The sequence below is a fragment of the Pleurodeles waltl genome, chromosome 8, assembly GCF_031143425.1.
Source record: "Pleurodeles waltl isolate 20211129_DDA chromosome 8, aPleWal1.hap1.20221129, whole genome shotgun sequence".
NCBI classification, from domain to species: Eukaryota; Metazoa; Chordata; class Amphibia; order Caudata; family Salamandridae; genus Pleurodeles; species Pleurodeles waltl.
This window is the reverse complement of record NC_090447.1, coordinates 1,505,679,322-1,505,684,321: the sequence shown is the minus strand read 5'-3', so window position 1 is coordinate 1,505,684,321 and position 5,000 is coordinate 1,505,679,322. Positions and strand designations below refer to the sequence as shown.

At 49.7% G+C, this 5,000-nt stretch overlaps 3 non-coding genes across 3 annotated transcripts in view; all 3 read right to left on the bottom strand.

Moving 5' to 3' along the window:
* Positions 1-21, bottom strand: part of LOC138252803 (5S ribosomal RNA) — a 119-nt gene extending 98 nt beyond the window's left edge. Inside the window, exon 1 of the ribosomal RNA XR_011195524.1 lies at positions 1-21. This exon is cut by the window's left edge and continues 98 nt beyond it. This is a non-coding gene — a ribosomal RNA (5S ribosomal RNA).
* A 1,675-nt stretch (positions 22-1,696) lies between these two features.
* LOC138253381 (5S ribosomal RNA) lies at positions 1,697-1,815 on the bottom strand. The gene has a single exon (XR_011196073.1). It is a non-coding gene; the product is annotated as a 5S ribosomal RNA (ribosomal RNA).
* A 1,675-nt stretch (positions 1,816-3,490) lies between these two features.
* On the bottom strand, positions 3,491-3,609 carry LOC138252693 (5S ribosomal RNA). Its single transcript, XR_011195419.1, has one exon. It is a non-coding gene; the product is annotated as a 5S ribosomal RNA (ribosomal RNA).
* Between the last annotated feature and the right edge of the window lie 1,391 nt (positions 3,610-5,000).

The following is a 5,000-nucleotide window of genomic DNA, read 5'->3' as shown; positions in this document are numbered from 1 at the left end:
CAGGGTGGTATGGCCGTAGGCAGGAAAGGCTGCACTTTCAGCTCTCTTCTGCTCACCCGGCCCACCGGCCTGGAGCCGACTGCTCTTAATTGCAGCGGAACACCCTCCCACTGGGAACTCCCACACTGCCCCAGGCACAATGCCCCAACCCACACGGAACAACATTTTTTACTCCTCCATTTACCATGCTCGGCGCTACTCCCGCTTCTCTCGTCTTCACAGGCTGCAGCAGCCCCCACCAAACCTAGCACGACCAGCAGGCGGCGCCTGTCACACTCTCAAGTGCAATGGACAACCCTCACCTCACACAGCATGTGCTGCGCCTCCTTGGACCCCTCCTTAGGGCATGACACCGAGGAGTCACCAGGGGAGACGCTGCTTCTCAACAGCAGCCTTCATTCCCCCCTCCCAAGGACCAATAGTTGCTGCTATGCAGTTCTCTTTTCCTCATCCCACTGGGTGGCGACACCTCCATTCACTCTGGCCAGGAGAAATAGCTCTTCTACACTACCTTAACAACTCCAGAAAGAAACGGGAAGGCACGCCAATCACTTACCTCTTCTTGCACTTTTTTCACTTACTGGAGAGGCTCTGTCACTCAGACTCTGCCATCTGCAACACATTCGCCATGCCTTGCAGGCAGAGGGTGGCCAGTCTTTCCTTTCCTTTTGGCAAACCAGGGTCCCACTGAAAGTACGTAGGAGTTGTCGGAAAAATCGGATCTGTCATCATGGACTCCTTTCTGAAACAAGATGCAAAATAACGCCCCTTCTCACAACCCCAGTGAAAGTGAAAGGGTCAGAGGTGTGTTGTTTAATGCTTAGGACGCAACAGTGGATCACGTGCTCTCTGCTGGGATGTTTTCCTATGTTGAAGAGGGTTTATTCTGCACAGGCCCTGCTCACCCATTCTTTCTGTGGTCGATAAATGGATCGTTGAGTTAATGACACCTCTTACAGCGCCAGGAAATGCCGGAAAATGCTGCCGAATGCTTTTAAAACAGCTCAAATTGTACGCACCTTTCCTCTTTTTATTCCCTGTTTCTGGAATGCTCTGCTTTTGGACTCTATTACACTTGCGTCTGCAACTCACTTCATTCTTCCACACCGAATAGATCATCGTCCTTTTATCAGATTTCCCACACGCTGTGCTGATTTTTTGCATTTGGTTGCCAATTGTAGGCTCGAGCACTATTTCTTGGGGGCTAAGGATTATTCATGGTACAAGTCTTAAAGAAAATAAGTCGGGGGACTAACCAAGTTAGACACTATGCAAGTGACATCACGGCACATGACATCACGGCACATGACATCAGGCCGTGTGAAATCGCACCTGGAAAAACAGGAAGTGGCATCACAACCCATGACCTGCCAGGAAATGAGATGCCAAGAAGTGAGATCTGATCTGAAGACCTGACACATATGCTTACCGCAAGAAAGCAAAGCCTTAGCTAGGGGAGCCTTTGTCCGTCGTGGAGCAAATGCTGTCTTGACTTTGGGCCGAGTGTAAAGTGCATAATAATTGTAAGTTTTCCTTGGGAAAGTGTGTATTTTCGTGTTAATGCTGTTCTTTTTCCTTTCTTTTTTTAAGAGAGTAAAAAAAGAGTGTAGTAAATAAAAAGTGTCAAATGAAATTAGCGAGGAAGCTGTGTAATGGAGGTTAGACGTGCGCCACCTAGTGTGCGCGAGAGGCAAAATGCCTACAGCACCTGGTATTCCCAGGCGGTCTCCCATCCAAGTTCTAACCAGGCCCGACCCTGCTTAGCTTCCGAGATCGGACGAGATCGGGCGCATTCAGGGTGGTATGGCCGTAGGCAGGAAAGGCTGCACTTTCAGCTCTCTTCTGCTCACCCGGCCCACCGGCCTGGAGCCGACTGCTCTTAATTGCAGCGGAACACCCTCCCAATGGGAACTCCCACACTGCCCCAGGCACAATGCCCCAACCCACACGGAACAACATTTTTTACTCCTCCATTTACCATGCTCGGCGCTACTCCCGCTTCTCTCGTCTTCACAGGCTGCAGCAGCCCCCACCAAACCTAGCACGACCAGCAGGCGGCGCCTGTCACACTCTCAAGTGCAATGGACAACCCTCACCTCACACAGCATGTGCTGCGCCTCCTTGGACCCCTCCTTAGGGCATGACACCGAGGAGTCACCAGGGGAGACGCTGCTTCTCAACAGCAGCCTTCATTCCCCCCTCCCAAGGACCAATAGTTGCTGCTATGCAGTTCTCTTTTCCTCATCCCACTGGGTGGCGACACCTCCATTCACTCTGGCCAGGAGAAATAGCTCTTGTACACTACCTTAACAACTCCAGAAAGAAACGGGAAGGCACGCCAATCACTTACCTCTTCTTGCACTTTTTTCACTTACTGGAGAGGCTCTGTCACTCAGACTCTGCCATCTGCAACACATTCGCCATGCCTTGCAGGCAGAGGGTGGCCAGTCTTTCCTTTCCTTTTGGCAAACCAGGGTCCCACTGAAAGTACGTAGGAGTTGTCGGAAAAATCGGATCTGTCATCATGGACTCCTTTCTGAAACAAGATGCAAAATAACGCCCCTTCTCACAACCCCAGTGAAAGTGAAAGGGTCAGAGGTGTGTTGTTTAATGCTTAGGACGCAACAGTGGATCACGTGCTCTCTGCTGGGATGTTTTCCTATGTTGAAGAGGGTTTATTCTGCACAGGCCCTGCTCACCCATTCTTTCTGTGGTCGATAAATGGATCGTTGAGTTAATGACACCTCTTACAGCGCCAGGAAATGCCGGAAAATGCTGCCGAATGCTTTTAAAACAGCTCAAATTGTACGCACCTTTCCTCTTTTTATTCCCTGTTTCTGGAATGCTCTGCTTTTGGACTCTATTACACTTGCGTCTGCAACTCACTTCATTCTTCCACACCGAATAGATCATCGTCCTTTTATCAGATTTCCCACACGCTGTGCTGATTTTTTGCATTTGGTTGCCAATTGTAGGCTCGAGCACTATTTCTTGGGGGCTAAGGATTATTCATGGTACAAGTCTTAAAGAAAATAAGTCGGGGGACTAACCAAGTTAGACACTATGCAAGTGACATCACGGCACATGACATCACGGCACATGACATCAGGCCGTGTGAAATCGCACCTGGAAAAACAGGAAGTGGCATCACAACCCATGACCTGCCAGGAAATGAGATGCCAAGAAGTGAGATCTGATCTGAAGACCTGACACATATGCTTACCGCAAGAAAGCAAAGCCTTAGCTAGGGGAGCCTTTGTCCGTCGTGGAGCAAATGCTGTCTTGACTTTGGGCCGAGTGTAAAGTGCATAATAATTGTAAGTTTTCCTTGGGAAAGTGTGTATTTTCGTGTTAATGCTGTTCTTTTTCCTTTCTTTTTTTAAGAGAGTAAAAAAAGAGTGTAGTAAATAAAAAGTGTCAAATGAAATTAGCGAGGAAGCTGTGTAATGGAGGTTAGACGTGCGCCACCTAGTGTGTGCGAGAGGCAAAATGCCTACAGCACCTGGTATTCCCAGGCGGTCTCCCATCCAAGTACTAACCAGGCCCGACCTTGCTTAGCTTCCGAGATCGGACGAGATCGGGCGCATTCAGGGTGGTATGGCCGTAGGCAGGAAAGGCTGCACTTTCAGCTCTCTTCTGCTCACCCGGCCCACCGGCCTGGAGCCGACTGCTCTTAATTGCAGCGGAACACCCTCCCACTGGGAACTCCCACACTGCCCCAGGCACAATGCCCCAACCCACACGGAACAACATTTTTTACTCCTCCATTTACCATGCTCGGCGCTACTCCCGCTTCTCTCGTCTTCACAGGCTGCAGCAGCCCCCACCAAACCTAGCACGACCAGCAGGCGGCGCCTGTCACACTCTCAAGTGCAATGGACAACCCTCACCTCACACAGCATGTGCTCCGCCTCCTTGGACCCCTCCTTAGGGCATGACACCGAGGAGTCACCAGGGGAGACGCTGCTTCTCAACAGCAGCCTTCATTCCCCCCTCCCAAGGACCAATAGTTGCTGCTATGCAGTTCTCTTTTCCTCATCCCACTGGGTGGCGACACCTCCATTCACTCTGGCCAGGAGAAATAGCTCTTCTACACTACCTTAACAACTCCAGAAAGAAACGGGAAGGCACGCCAATCACTTACCTCTTCTTGCACTTTTTTCACTTACTGGAGAGGCTCTGTCACTCAGACTCTGCCATCTGCAACACATTCGCCATGCCTTGCAGGCAGAGGGTGGCCAGTCTTTCCTTTCCTTTTGGCAAACCAGGGTCCCACTGAAAGTACGTAGGAGTTGTCGGAAAAATCGGATCTGTCATCATGGACTCCTTTCTGAAACAAGATGCAAAATAACGCCCCTTCTCACAACCCCAGTGAAAGTGAAAGGGTCAGAGGTGTGTTGTTTAATGCTTAGGACGCAACAGTGGATCACGTGCTCTCTGCTGGGATGTTTTCCTATGTTGAAGAGGGTTTATTCTGCACAGGCCCTGCTCACCCATTCTTTCTGTGGTCGATAAATGGATCGTTGAGTTAATGACACCTCTTACAGCGCCAGGAAATGCCGGAAAATGCTGCCGAATGCTTTTAAAACAGCTCAAATTGTACGCACCTTTCCTCTTTTTATTCCCTGTTTCTGGAATGCTCTGCTTTTGGACTCTATTACACTTGCGTCTGCAACTCACTTCATTCTTCCACACCGAATAGATCATCGTCCTTTTATCAGATTTCCCACACGCTGTGCTGATTTTTTGCATTTGGTTGCCAATTGTAGGCTCGAGCACTATTTCTTGGGGGCTAAGGATTATTCATGGTACAAGTCTTAAAGAAAATAAGTCGGGGGACTAACCAAGTTAGACACTATGCAAGTGACATCACGGCACATGACATCACGGCACATGACATCAGGCCGTGTGAAATCGCACCTGGAAAAACAGGAAGTGGCATCACAACCCATGACCTGCCAGGAAATGAGATGCCAAGAAGTGAGATCTGATCTGAAGAC